Source organism: Hippopotamus amphibius, chromosome 12, assembly GCF_030028045.1.
Source record: "Hippopotamus amphibius kiboko isolate mHipAmp2 chromosome 12, mHipAmp2.hap2, whole genome shotgun sequence".
Taxonomy (NCBI): domain Eukaryota; kingdom Metazoa; phylum Chordata; class Mammalia; order Artiodactyla; family Hippopotamidae; genus Hippopotamus; species Hippopotamus amphibius.
Window position 1 is genome coordinate 44948266 of NC_080197.1, and position 15807 is coordinate 44964072.

Genomic DNA, 15807 nt, shown 5'->3' on the forward strand with positions numbered 1-15807 from the left:
GGAGAAATCAAAAGCTCTACAGACAAGCAAAAGTTAAGAGAATTCAGCACCACCAAACCAGCCTCACAACAATTGCTAAAGGAGCTTTTCTAAGCGGGAAACACAAGAGAATGAAAGACCTACAAAAACAAACCCAAAACAATTAAGAAAAAGGTAATAGGAGCACACATGTCAATAATCACCTTAAATGTAAATGGATTAAATGCTCCAACCAAAAGACACAGACTGGTTGAATAGATACAAAAACAAGACCCTTACATATGCTGTCTATAAGAAACCCACTTCAGACCAAGGGACACATATAGACTGAAAGTAAGGGGATGGAAAAAGATATTCCATGCAAATGGAAGTCAAAAGAAAGCTGGAGTAGCAATACTCATATCAGACAAATTACACTTAGTAAAGACTAATACAAGAGACAAGGGGACTTCCTAGGTGGTGCAGTGGTAAAGAATCCACCTGCCAATGCAGGGGACATGGGTTTGAGCCCTGCCCTGGGAAGATTCCACATGCCACGGAGCAACTAAGCCCATGTGCCACAACTAATGAGCCTGTGCTCTAGAGCCCTTGAGCCACAACTGTTGAGCCCATGTGCCACAACTGCTGAAGCCCATGCACCTAGGGCCCATGCTCCACAACAAGGGAAGCCACTATTGCCACTACAATAAGGAGCCTGCGCACCGCAATGAAGAGTAGCCCCTGGTCTCAGCAACTAGAGAAAGCCCATGTGCAGCAAGGAAGACCCAGCACAGCCAATAAGTAAAATAAATAAATAAATAAATTATAAAAAAAAAAGAGAGACAAGGAAGGACACTACATAATGATCAAGGGATCAATCCAAGAAGAAGATATAACAATTGTAAATATCTATGCACCCAACATAGGAGCACCTCAATACATAAGGCAAATACTAACAGCCATAAAAGGGGAAATTGACAGTAACACAATAATAGTAGGAGACTTTAACACCCCACTTACATCAATGGACAGATCATCCAAACAGAAAATAAATAAGGAAACACAAGCTTTAATTGACACATTAGACCATCTCGACTTAATTGATATTTATAGGACATTCCACCCAAAAATGACAGAATACACTTTCTTGTCAAGCGCACATGGAATATTTACCAGGAGAGATCACATCTTGGGTCACAAATCAAGCCTCAGTAAATTCAAAAAAATTGAAATCATTTCAAGCATTTTCTCTGACCACAATGCCATGGGACTAGATATCAATTACCTGAAAAAAACTGTAAAAAATACAAACACATGGAGACTAAATAATATGCTATTAAACAACCAAGAAATCTCTAAGGAAGTCAAAGAGGAAATCCAAAAATACCTAGAAACAAATGACAATGAAAACACAACATCCCAAAACCTATGGGACACAGCAAAAGTAGTTCTAAGAGGGAAGTTTATAGCAATACAGTCCTACCTCAAGAAACAAGAAAAATATCAAATAAACAACCTAACCTTACACCTAAAACAATTAGAGAAAGAAGAACAAAGAAACCCCAAAGTGAGCAGAAGGAAAGAAATCATAAAGATCAGAGCAGAAATAAATGAAAAAGAAAGGAAACAATAGCAAAGATCAATGAAACTAAAAGCTGGTTCTTTGAGAAGATAAACAAAATTGATAAACCATTAGCCAAACTTATCAGGAAAAAAAGGGAGAAGATGTAAATCAACAGAATTAGAAATGAAAAAGGACAAGTAACAACAGACACCACAGAAATACAAAAGATCATGAGAGACTACTACAAGCAACTATATGCCAATAAATTGGATAACCTGGAAGAAATGGATAAATTCTTAGAAAAGTACAATCTTCCAAGACTGAACCAGGAAGAAATAGAACATGTGAATAGACCAATCACAAGTACAGAAATTGAGACTGTGATTAAAAATCTCCCAACAAACAAAAGCCCAGGGCCAGATGGCTTCACAGGCGAATTCTATCAAATATTTAGAGAAGAGCTAACACCTATCCTTCTGAAACTCTTCCAAAATATAGCAGAAAGAGGAACACTCCCAAACTCATTCTACGAGGCCACCATCATGCTGGTACCAAAACCAGTCAAAGATGTCACACAACAAAGAAAATTACAGGCCCATATCACTGATGAATATAGATGCAAAAATCCTCAACAAAATACTAGCTAACAGAATCCAACAGCACATTAAAAAGCTCATACACCATGATCATGTGGGGTGTATCCCTGGAATGCCAAGAATTCTTCAATATACACAAATCAATGAATGTGATACATCATATTAATAAATTGAAGGATAAAAACCATATGATAATCTCAATAGATGCAGAAAAAGGTTTTGACAAAATTCAACATCCATTTATGATAAAAACTCTCCAGAAAATGGGCATAGGAGGAAATTACATCAACATAATAAAAGCCATATATGACAAACCAACAGCCAACATCATTCTAAATGATGAAAAACTGAAAGCATTCCCTCTAAGAACAGGAACAAGACAAGGGTGTCACTCTAACCATTATTATTCAACATAGTTTTGGAAGTTTTAGCCACAGCAATCAGAGAAGAAAATGAAATAAAAGGAATTCAAATTGGAACAGAAGAAGTAAAATTGTCACTTTTTGCAGATGACATGATATTATATATAGAAAACCCAAAAGACTCTACCAGAAAACTGCTAGCACTAATTGATGAATTTAGTAAAGTAGCAAGATATAAAATTAATGCACAGAAATCTCTTGCATTCCTATACACTAACAACAAAAGAGCAGAAAGAGAAATTGAGGAGACTCTCCCATTTACCATTGCAACAAAAAGAATAAAATACCTAGGAATAAACCTGCCTAAGGAGGCAAAAGACCTGTATGCAGAAAACTATAAGACACTGATGAAGGAAATCAAAGACAATACAAACAGATGGAGGAACATACCATGTTCTTGAATTGGAAGAATTATCACTGTGAAAATGATTATCCTACCCAAAGCAATTTACAGATTCAACACAATCCCTATCAAATTACCAATGGCATTTTTCACAGAACTAGAACAAGAAATCTTATGAATTGTATGGAAATGCAAAAGACCCGGAATAGCCAAGGCGATCTTGAGAAGGAAAGACAGGGTTGGTGGAATTAGGCTTCCTGACTTCAAACTATACTACAAGGCCACAGTGTTCAAGACAGTATGGTACTGGCACAAAAATAGAAAGGAAGATCAATGGAACAGAATAGAGAACTCAGAAGTAAGCCCAAGCACATATGGGCACCTTATCTTTGACAAAGGAGGCAAGAATATACAATGGAAAAAAGCCTCTTCAATAAGTGGTGCTGGGAAAATTGGACAGCTACATGTAAAAGAATGAAATTAGAACACTTCCTAACACCATACACAAAAATAAACTCCAAATGGGTTAAAGTCCTACATGTAAGTCCAGACACTATAAAACTCCTCGAGGAAAACATAGGCAGAACACTCTATGACATCCATCAAAGCAAGATCCTTTTTAACCCACCTCCTAGTATAAAGGAAATAAAATCAAGAATAAACAAATGGGACCTAATGAAACTTAGTAGCTTTTGCACACTGAAAGAAACCATAAACGACAAGAAGACAACCCTCAGAATGGGAGAGAATACTTGACAATGAAGCAACAGACAAAGGATTAATCTCCAAAATATACAAGGAGCTCATGTGGCTTAATACCAAAAAAGCAAATAACCCAATCCACAAATGGGTGGAAGACCTAAATAGGCATTTCTCCAAAGAAGACATGCAGATGGCCAACACACACATGAAAAGATGCTCAACATCACTAATCATTAGAGAAATGCAAGTCAAAGCCACAATGAGGTATCGCCTCACACCGATCAGAATGGCCATCATCAAAACATCAGGAAACAATAAATGTTGGAAAGGGTGTGGAGAAAAGGGAACTCTCCTGCACTGTTGGTGGGAATGTAAGTTGGTACAGCCACTGTGGAAAACAGTTTGGAGGGTCCTTAAAAAACTAAAAATGGAACTAACATATGACCCAGTAATCCCACTACTGGGCATATACCCAAAGAAAACCATAATCCAAAAAGAAACATGTACCATAATGTTCATTGCAGCACTATTTACAATAGCCAGGACATGGAAGCAACGTAAATGCCCATCAACAGATGAATGGATAAAGAATATGTGGCATATATATACAATGGAATATTACTCAGCCACAAAAAGGGATGAAATTGAACTATATGTAATGAGGTGGATAGACCTAAAGACTGTCATACAGAGCGAAGTAAGCCAGAAAGAGAAAACCAAATACCGTATGCTAACTCATACATATGGAATCTAAAAGAATGGTACTGATGAACCCAGTGACAGGGCAAGAATAAAGATGCAGATGTAGAGAACAGACTTGAGGACATGGGGGTGGGGGGGGAGCGAAGGGGAAGCTGGGATGAAGTGAGAGAGTAGCATAGACATATATACACTACCAAATGTAAAATAGATAGCTAGTGGGAAGTTGCTGTATAACAAAGGGAGATCAACTCGGTGATGGGTGATGCTTTAGAGGGCCAGGACAGGGAGGGTGGGAGAGAGTTGCGGGAGGGAGGGGATATGGGGATATATGTATAAATGCAGCTGATTCACTTTGGTGTATCTCAGAAACTGGTACAAGAGTGTAAAGCAATTATATTCTAATAAAGAGCTTAAAAAAAAAAGACAACTGTTCTGTGATATGGACTTTCTGCCCTTCCAAATTCCTCATGTGCTTTGAGCATTAACTTTGGACTCTCGTTAGCATCCAAAATGTTCCTCTTATAACATATTCCTGTAATAAATTTACTCATCTGCCCACCATACCCTCCTACCCTGCTGGACTGAAAGCTCCTTAAGAACAGAGCTGTTGCTTAATGCAACTCTGTATCATCTAGCCCAATGTCTAGCACACAGAAGCAATCTAATAAGTGTTTGTGGAATTAATAAACTAATAAATGAAACTCTAGCTGCCTTCTTTAGTGCATTGTGGGTTTTCTCCTATGATTCATTTTACAAATTATCTTTATCACTCACTTCATACTTATCTCTTTGCAATACATTGTGCAATATGTGTGTGTGTCTATATGTATATTATACATATTATATATATACACATACACAAACACACATATATCTTTGTGTGTGCGTATATGTATATACATATATTTTTATGTTTTGTATGGTTATTTAATTATTCCATTGCTCTTTGGTTTAACTAGCTACCTAATAATAAATAACAGTCTTCTCTAGCTCCAATTCTTAATTTATATTTTACTTTTTCTAAAAAGAATTTGAGGTGACATATTTTTCAAAGATCAAAGTAGGTCATTATGAGTAAACACTGAAAAGAATAGAGGAATTATTTTATGGTAACAATGTTCTAGAAACCTGATTTATAACAGTTGTTTTAGCAATTATGGTAAATAGGGAAACAAAACTAGAGATCTCATTTTCAGAGAACCTCTTTTAGGAGGAGTTCATACGGCTTCTTATATAAGCAACACCACAGAATGTAATAGGTGCCATCTACAAACGTAGTTTTGTAGAATAAGCAGCAACATGTTTCACATGGCCATTTCTCATACCAACCTTTAATTAAACCCAAAGTATTAAAGCAGAGCTTAATGAAGGCTTTTCTGTGGAAAGCCAAGCTAAAGCAATCTGGGAGGGCTTGTCTCTGTAGTACATCATCTCAACATAATGATAGAGCTTTAAGAATATAGGCTAACAAGGAATTGTCAAGTTCCTGGAAATTTTGCCCTCAAGTGTTTGCAAGCTTACTTGCTATTGGAAGGTTTCCAAGATCAACAGATTGAACACTGAACTACCTAAAATGTGCCAGAAATATGTTTTCATCACTGACTAAAATGTGATCCACAATAAAGTTCAGATACAAATTACTAGGAGATAATACTGACATATTTTTTATAAAAATGAACTTTATGTTAGTGGGCTCGCTGCAGAGTCCAAGAGAGTTAAGGAAATGCTTCCAAAGAATGTTTCACCAGGTATGTCTTCTCATATATCTAGAGCATGTGCTTCTTATGAGTAAAATTTACTCTTATATTCAAATTGCTTTATGTTTCCCATAAAACAATAATGCAGTCAACGAATCCGTGTCACATGAATGAGTCAATCAAATGAAGACATCGGGAGACAGGATTATGCTAGAATGGGGCCACTGCTGGTGGTAGAGGTCTATGGATTAGGAATGTGGATGTGTTGGCTATTTCCTTTCTCCCCATCCATTCTCAGCCTCTCTCCTCTCCTCTGTGCCCCAGGAGCCTGACCAGCCTGGTTGCATTAGCTACTCCTCTTGTCATTTGGTAGCCTTTTGGATTTGGCCAGTGGGAGGCTCTGCCATAGATCATGGTTAGAAAAGAGCTCAGAGCACTTCTTTCCTACTCCCTGATGGCTTTGGTTTTTCAGCTCTGGAAATGGCTGAATCCGTCCACCTGGCAGCCCATCTACCACAGCTCCATCAGTTACATCACCACTGCCCCACATCCCTTCAACCTTGTGAGTGATAGCAGCTTTCTACCGTTGCTAGTCTCTGCATGCCTCATCCTTCCTCACTGGTTCTTTTAATGCTGCCCATACCTCTGTAAATAGTCTTTTCATTTGAATCTTCTGAACAAAGTGCTGATTCCTGCTAGGACTCTGACTAAAAAAGTAGGAGAGGTTAAATTATAATTGAATAGAAATTTGCAATAGATTATTTGTAAGTGAAAGGAAATATCAATGAGGTTAGGTATTATTTTAAGATTATGTAACATGGTTGTCTGTTTAGAAACTGAAAGTGGATCTCAGGATACTTACTTGGCCACTAGAGAGGTGAAATATGAGTGGGGCAAGGTTCAGGTATTGCAGTGTAAATGTTAGTGAGACTAAAGATACAAGTCAGCACCAACTTGGGTGTACGACTGTGTGTGTGTGTGTGTGTGTGTGTGTGTGTGTGTGTGTGTGTGTGAGAGAGAGAGAGAGAGAGAGAGAGAGAGAGAATCAGATTAGATGAGGGGGCAAGAAAATCTGGATATTTGTTTTCTCACAAAATATGTTTGAGTAAGCCACTATACTTTAAGGTTGCTGTGAGGATGAGAAACCATATGAATCACTTTTTAACTTTTGTAACCATGACAAGGAATTAAGTGGTAAATACTCACTGAGAATTAACTGGCAAGATGGTGGCCACAAAGGAGGAGCTTGTGTTTTTTTTTTTTTAAGCAGCCAGAATGTATCTGCTTTTCCCTTTCTCCCGGGAGCTGCCACTACCAAGCCTATCAAGACCGTCACCTAGAAACTCTATAAAAGAAACAGTTTTTTCTGTATAACTCCCCAACTGCATCTTTCATAATATGATTCAATCAACAGGTCAAATTAATGGAGGGCGAGAGAAGAGAAGGGTCTCAGCCTAAAGCCAGCAGCCACTCTGTGCTAGAGTCTGGGTCTTTCCTGGGTGCTCTGCTTTCCTTCCTCATTGAACATTCCTTTCCACCCAGGGTTCTGGTTAGGATTCAGTGAGACAATCTTACACGAAAGCCCCCAACCCTGCTCTTGGGCCAGAGAGGGCTACCAGTAGTGTCTGTTGTGAGAAGCCAAGGTGTGGAGCCTGAGGATAGAGAGCTGAGTTTGATTCCAGCCTCTGTCGTGTCAAGCTATGAGCTCTTGAGAAAGGTACTTGATCTCGCAGAGTTTCAGTTCCTCCTCTGAAAACTGGGCGAGTGTTATAGCACCCCAGTGTGAGAAGACATGCAATCCACGTGTAACAAACACTATGCCCTTCCAAGCCTTAGTTTTCTTATCAGGGTAGCTCTGATGCCATTGGATTTTTACCTTGCAGTAATGAGCTAATACGTGTGAGCTGCCCTTCCCCCACCCTTGTGATTTTCCTAGTGACAGATCATATGACACCCAGCTCAGAGCAGTGGGAGGCAAGGCTCCGGCCAAGTGACAGTGAGGATGGTAGGCCCACCAGATTAAGTGACATTTTATTTGGTCCTTAAAAAGCAAGAAAGAATGTTTACAAGTGGACTTGAGCAATATAAAGGCATAAAGATGGGGAATGTATGAGACGGTGTTTCAGACTGACGGCCATGTAGGGTCCTTTATGAGAAATAGTAGAAGAAATATCTAGAGATGGTGACTAAAGCCAATTTGTGGGTGGTGACTTTGAATGCAAAGGCAAAAGGAAAAAAAAAGGATTTTCTTCATTCAGTGGTGTGGAGTCATGGAAGGCTCTTAAGAAGATCAAAGGTATCACCATGTCGAATTTAGGTAGAAAGCCAGACATGAAGAGGGATCATATGAACTCTACATTTTGAACAAAATCATTGCTAGTCTACTTACTGAAATGGGGGAAGTAGTGAGTGACATCCCAGAGTCTCACATACATGAGTGGGAGGAGGAGGGTGGGGAGAGGAAAGATTACTTTGTCAAATGTCGTGCCCTCAAAGCCAGCATGGAAAGGGATGTCGGGGGAGACTTAACCACATGTCACAGGAAACATTCTATAGGTTACTTTGCAGATATTCTCCATTTGCCCCTTCCTTCCCCCAACCAGACCCACTTTCTGCCTTTCTTTGTCCTGCTCTATTTCCTGGGGGAGAGGAGTACTAATTCCTATGGGCTTCCTGGCCCAGACTCCACTGTTGTCTGTTTTCTGGTTGGACTTGGGAGACAGCAGCAGGACATATAGGAGAGGTCAGGATTTTCATTCCTCTGGCTCTCTCTTGGCTTTTCCACATTTGTGGCAGTGGTTGCCAAAAGGTCCCCACTCTCATTAAGCTCCATTAACCTGCTTGCTTTCTTTGACCCTTCAAGCCTGAGGTGGAAACAGCTTCCTGCCATGGCTAGTCCCTTGGATGCTGCAAACTCCCTGTGGGTTCCCTTAACCCGGCCCACACCTCTGTGAATAGCTCTTCATTCAAGTCCCTTGAACAGTCTGTGTTGGGTCCTGTTTCCCAGCAGGATCTTGACTGATATAGTTGCTAACCTTTGATCCAAAACTTCCTTTGAAACATCAGCCTGAGGAAGGAGACTTGAGGTCTCCAGGGCCCTCTGTACCCTGCCACTGGGATTACTGTCAAGACATTCAGCTGTCCAAGAGGTTTTTCATTCAGCAGCAATTATTCCCTTCCTCTTACCCAACTATTAAAACCCATTTGAGATTATTCTAGGTCTCTCAACTTCCACTCTCTACCCAATCTATCACAAAATCCTGACACCTTCTTCTGCAAAGTATACCCTGAATCCGCTCATCTCTCCTTATCTCCACCCCTAATGCCTTAATCCAAGCCTCAATCATCTCCAACTTGGATGGTTCAATGGCCTCTTAACTCTTCTTCCTACTTCTTCCTTCCAATTCATTTTCTCCCCAACAGCTAGAGTGACATTTATAGCAAGTAAATCAGATGACATCACTTCCCTGCATTTTCTAAAGCCTTACATTGCCCTTAGAGCAATGTCAAACTCTCAGCATGTACTAAAAGTCCCTGTATCATCTGTCTTTCTGATAACAGCTATTACCCTCTTTCCTTTTTCTTACTGGGATGCAACCACCCAGGCTTTCATTTCAGCCTTAGAAGACTCCACACTTGTATTCTCAGGGCATTTGCACTTGCTGCTTCCTCTGCCCAAATCTTCACCCACTTTTTATATGGCTTGCTCCTTCTTGTCCTCTAAATCTCCACTTAAATGTCCCCTTCCCAGGAAGTCTGTCCTAGATCACCCACTATAAATTACTGCTCTTTTTCTGTTACTATCACATCAAGTGTTTATTTTCTTTACTGTTTGGAATTTTCGTGGATGTTTTCTGAAATTCCTTTGTTCTTTTATTTTTTTTTTTCCTTGCTTCCCCCAGTTCCCCTGGAATATAAACTCCAAGGGAACTGAAGTCTTTGTCTGTCTTATATACCACTATTCACCAGCAATGCTTAGAAAAGGGCCCAGTCTTAATAAATAATCCATGAGTGGACTTCCTAGGTGGCGCAGTGGTTAAGAATCTGCCTGCCAATGCAGAGGACATGGGTTCGATCCCTGCTCCAGGAAGATCCCACATGCCGCAGAACAACTAAGCGTGTGTGCCAAAAAAAAAAAGAAAAAGAAAAGAAAGGAATTGATCATTAAAAAAAAAATCCATGAGTAAGTAAATGAGCAAACATCCTGTAAATTAAGAAAAAAGCAGAAAAGGAGACTCAAATGGCCAATCAACAATTGGAAAGAAAATCTTATTCATTTTCAGGGAGATGGGGAAAAAAAGCAAAGAAATGCCATTTTCATCCATCAGATGGCGGAGAAAAAAAGTCTGCCAAAACCAAGTCTTGGCAAAATATTGAAAAAAACAGAACTTTCAAGCATTACCCTGAGAATGTCAAATGTTACATGCATTTTAGAGACCAATTTGGCAGCATAAATTGAAAAGATGCCTGACATTTGACTCAAGAATTCCACTTTCAAGAATTCACACCAGCTTGCATATTTGCATAACAGATGTTACAAGAGTGTTCATTGCAATATTTTTGTATCAACAGAAAAATTAAAGCAATCTAAATGTCTATTAATGGGGGAAGAAATGAAATGTGGCAGGCATATTTATATGACAAAATACTACACAGTAGCCAAAAAGGGATGACCATTTCATGCATGTGGGTAAATGTATAAATAAATACAAATCGAATGGCTGTATCTCCAAAATACAATTTACAGTTAAAAAGGAAATATGCACCTTGACATCATTTATGTAAATAAAACACACATATACTCTATGCTACTTATTGTTCAGGGTATAAAACATGGAATGGAAAGAAACCCACCACTGACTCTTCTTACCTTTGAGCAGGCGCTTAGGCAATGGGACTCAGGGGATTTCTAATTGAACGGGATCATGTTTGTAATGCTTTATTTGTTTCTGAAAGCAACTACAAGCAAATAGTAACCACTGCTAATTCTGGATGACGACCACATGGGTGTTTTCCTATTTATATAAAGTCATATTCGATAAATTTTCATTTCTAAAATGTTTTAAAAAATCAAATATAAACATGAAGTCAATTATTTGGAAGTGGGAGCAGATGAAAAAGACCATCAGAGAGAAGCAGAGACTGAACGAGCCACCGAGTCAAGCTGCTGACTGTACCACAGGGGGCTGCAGGGATGCTACAGGGATCCACGTCCTGGTCCCTTTACACCCGTCACCCTCCATTGCAAGTACACTTGCAAACAGCTCACAGCCGTCCTCACCTCTGGAGGACTGCCTCTTCCTGCAGTCCCTGAGCTGTGCTCTTATATGCTTCTCATGGCCTACGTGAACGGCTGAGATGACAGTTGATATGACCATGGGCATTTATATCTCAATACATTATTGTCTTCCAGAACTTAAAATAACTTCTATGAACTTTTTCTGAGAAAACCTAACCCGGTGAGGCTTTTTTGGGGGATGGTGGGGTGGGGAGGGAGAATTGGATTAAAAGTGGTTCAAAATGACTAAAAATAAATCCTAAACCCAAGAAAGAAGATTCCCTTCTCTTGCCATATGTCCCTATACGATCTCAATTGGCTGAGGTCCTTAATATGAAACAAATACACCCATTCCACAATTAAAACAATAACCAAAAAAAGTGTAGAATGCCAAGAACCAGGAGATGTCAGCACACTAAATGGTGTGAATCCACTCCCCCTAAAATGGGAGTGTGATCCCCTGATCATCCATGGACTGAAGATTTGAAATCTGAAAGTGAGCAGGGTCCTGTGTGTAAGGGAAGCCAATTGCACCTCACAGTAAAGAAGGCACCCCTGCCAGATACGCTTTGCTGCCTAGGCCATGTTGCCCAGGGCACCTGTGCCCAGGTGGAGAAAAACTGTGTCCAAAGGCTCGACACCTTGCTACTTGGGAAACTATAGTAGCAACCATGTTTAGAAGTCCTTTAAATATATGCAGTTTATTATATGTCAATTGTATCTCAATAAAAGTTCTTAAAGAAAAAAAGAAGAAGAAAAAAAAAAGTCCTTGCCTCCACCCTGATTCATGATACTGATACGTAGCTTACAGAACTAGCCAGAATTGGATGGGATTCCCAGTTCCACTGTCGACCAGCCACTGTGGGCTGAAAGTAAATTATCTAACCTCTCTGGCCTTCCATTTTCTTGCATATAAAGGGGGGTTACCAAAGCATTCACTGAAATCAGGCATTACATGAGTCCATATTAGGCACATAATCAAGGGTAGTGCCTTTTCCCTGAGTTAACATGGGTTTTGGTCTGGCCTTGACAGCAACAGTCCCTGCTTTCTCTGTCCAGGGCCTAACTTCATGCCAAAAGGAATGGGCTATACTGAGTGCATGAGGGGCTGTATGTACTGAGTGCATGGTGGGGCTGTACTGAGTGCATGGGGGGCTGTACTGAGTTCAAGGGGGGCTGTATGTACTGAGTGCATGGGGGGCTGTACTGAGTGCAAGGGGGGCTGTATGTACTGAGTACATGGGGGGCTGTACTGAGTGCAAGGGGGGCTGTATGTACTGAGTGCATGGGGGGCTGTACTGAGTGCAAGGGGGGCTGTATGTACTGAGTGCATGGGGGGCTGTACTGAGTGCATGGTGGGGCTGTACTGAGCGCAAGGGGGGCTGTATGTACTGAGTGCATGGTGGGCTACACTGAGCGCATGGGGGGCTGTACTCTCCAACAGAGTACCCTGTGCTTCCACACTCACAAGGGTTCTAGCTTTGCTCGTGCTGCCCACCGCCCTCACTGCCCCGGACACGCAGCCTCACTAGGAACTGAGGCTGAAGTGAGGCTACAGGCCTGTTTTGATGACACCCTCCCCAAACAATCTTTAAAAAAATTATTTTACATGTATGTCTCTCACCATTTGAGAACCTCTAGTTGCTTTTGTCCTCCATCTATATATAAAGTAGCACAATTGCTATAGCTTTTCACCAGCAGAGGTCAGGAATAATGTGTCGGAAAGAAATGCAATTCCCTTTGCTTTCTAATCCCATTTCAGAGCAGATGTACGTTTGCCTGATATAATATATTTGGTAGCAAATTGGTAGATGTTATCTCACCTAACTTCAGGATGTTGTTTCATTAGTGGATCAAATGGACATTGAGCATTTCTCTGTCAATTTCTCACCCACATCCTTACCCCAGATTTATTCTTTTTCTTCCTGTTTACTATGTTGCTGGAAATATTTTGGCATTTTAACTTCCTAGTAGAGCTGGATGATTGAACATACACATTTGCTTTCTCTTCTTCTGTAAACTCTATTAACACAGCAGTAATTTAACATAGCAATTTAAAAAGTAAGACCTGCTAATACAAAGACTGGAGCAGCAACTACAGCCCAAGATGTGGGAAGATGTAAAATGGATGAATGGGAGGAACCTGACTTCACAAATGAAAGAAAGCTAAATTACAAGCCTGAAGTGGAGAAAGACATGAAGCAATCCAGTTAACACCCCACCGACCTCCAACAGATTCAGGAACTAGCAGTGCTGGGTATTCCTGAAGTGGGAGTGAAGATGGCACCATGACAATTTGGTTGGAAGTCTCTTAAGGAGGTTTGATTGCAAGATCCCACTGTCACTTCATGGAGCTGGGCAATTGCCCTTTTGCATCCTTGTAAAATGCAAGGAATATAGTCATGGGAGAAGGTAATTGAGAGGTCTCTGGACTGGAGGGGTCTAGGCACAGTTGGGAGTAGAGTAGATATCACAGTGAAAAGAGCAAGGTTCAGGCTCGCACCTGACATTTGCAGAGCCCAAAGCAACAGTACCCAGGCTGTGGCTCCTGCCCTCCCCTCCCTTCTCTTCCCACTCTAGTTCCTTGCCTCACTCTCAGGGGCCTCAAATAAGCAAGTGTGGAGACTCAGTCCTCCTGTTCAAGTTCTGTTAAATTCCTTGGCTATCCCTTGGTTTCAGGGGGCATACGCTGTAGGTGAAATTATTCACCCTAAATAAGACAGAATGAGAGAAGAGACCCACATGGTCCCTGAAAGCAGGCTTGAGGTCATTTGGGCAGGAATTCTGAAGTTAGTCTAGAAATGATGGACAGGTCCCCTTGCCCTTGGGGAAGACACTCCAGAGAAGGGCCAGAGCAGGATCTTTAAAGAATGTTGCCCAGGCTAAAGTGATGGACTGTCCCGTACTGATTTTAACACTAAAAATCCTGCATTCCAGGAAACATCTCAGTCCTGAGCAAAGCGTGTTTACTGTTTACCCTTCCAGGCTCAAGGGTGAGACTATATTTGCATACTTAACTCTGAGACCCCCCCCAGCCCTCTTTTCCCATTTAGTTCCCAGAGTGCCAGTAGCAAGACCTGTCTTCTAGCCAGGAAATTAGATGTCTTCCTCTGGAGAAACTGACTTGTCCAAGAAGAAAGAGCTAAAGAATCTGACATTAAGGATTCTCCCAAAGAGCTTCCTTAGATGCCTCTGCCATAAAGCCCAGAGTCAAGAAAGCCCACCCACTGGCTCAGGGCATCCAATCAGCATTTTGGGGTCCTAAGTGTAAATATAAGCGGACAGCCAAGGATCACCAGACAGGGGGGAAAATATTTAGCATGAAAGATTAAGGTCAAAAGAAACAGGGTGGGGGGGAGATCTTAGAAGGAAACATTACACAAGGGGAAGAAATTTAAAAAACATCTACATTAATATCTTTAGAATCCTAAAGGAAGATATTGCATTCATGAATAAAAGAACAGGATATTATAAAAAGGAATGTTCAGATAATAAAAAGAGCTCTTAGAAATTGAAACATGAGAACAGACATAAAAACCCCATGGAAGTCTTGGAAAATAAAGTTGAGAATATCTCCACAGAAGGAAGAATATAAAAGTAGAGATGGAAAGTAAGGGGGAAAAAAGAAAAAGAAAGCTAGAGTTTCAGTCCAAAAGGTCTAAAATTAAAAAAAAAAAAAAAGAAGTTGGAATTTCCAACAGAGATATCAGGGAAACAGAGAGAAGTAAACCATAATTCTAGAAACTCCCCAGAATAAAGGGATACTAATTTCCAGATTAAAAGAACCCAGCAAGTGCCAAGGAAAATAGATGTAAATATTCCTATGCCAAGACAGTGGAGAAATGCCAAATGCCTGGGACAAAGAGAAGACACAACAAGAGAAAAAAGTAGTCACAATTAAAGAATAAAAATTGAAAACGGTCTTGAACTTCTCATGGCCAACACTAGCCAGCTGTAGATAACATTACATGCTGTAGACAACAGAGAAATGCCTTCAAAATTCCAAAGGACATTTATTTCAAATAGAATTTTATACCTTAGCAACTTGTCACTTAATGTGAGGATAGAATATTTTCAGACACGCAAGGTCTCCAAAATTTTTCTTCGGGAAGCTTTTGGAGGATGTGCACCACCAAAGAAATAAAGAAACCAAGAAAAGAAAACAGATAGAGGACTTAAAAAAACAGAGAACCCAACTTAGGAAGAGATAAAGAGACTCACCAGAAGGATGTTGATTTACCAGGCACAGACAAGTGTCCTGATGAAAGCATGCTGCAGGGCCTTGGGAGAAAAGTATTTGAAAAGATGAAATTATTGGATAATGATATATCTGAAAAATTAAAAAGGGGAGATAAATAATTGGCTGAGCATTTGGGGTTGTGTTGCTTTAAAAAATACAGAGAGAATTAAGGGAACAAAACAGATGATTATTAATTACAAACAAAACAAAAGTTTTGCAAGACATGGAAAATAATTACAGTGTATCACAGGGACGACCTGCAGATAGCATTCCTATAATGGTAATTGCATATTGTTCTAACCCAA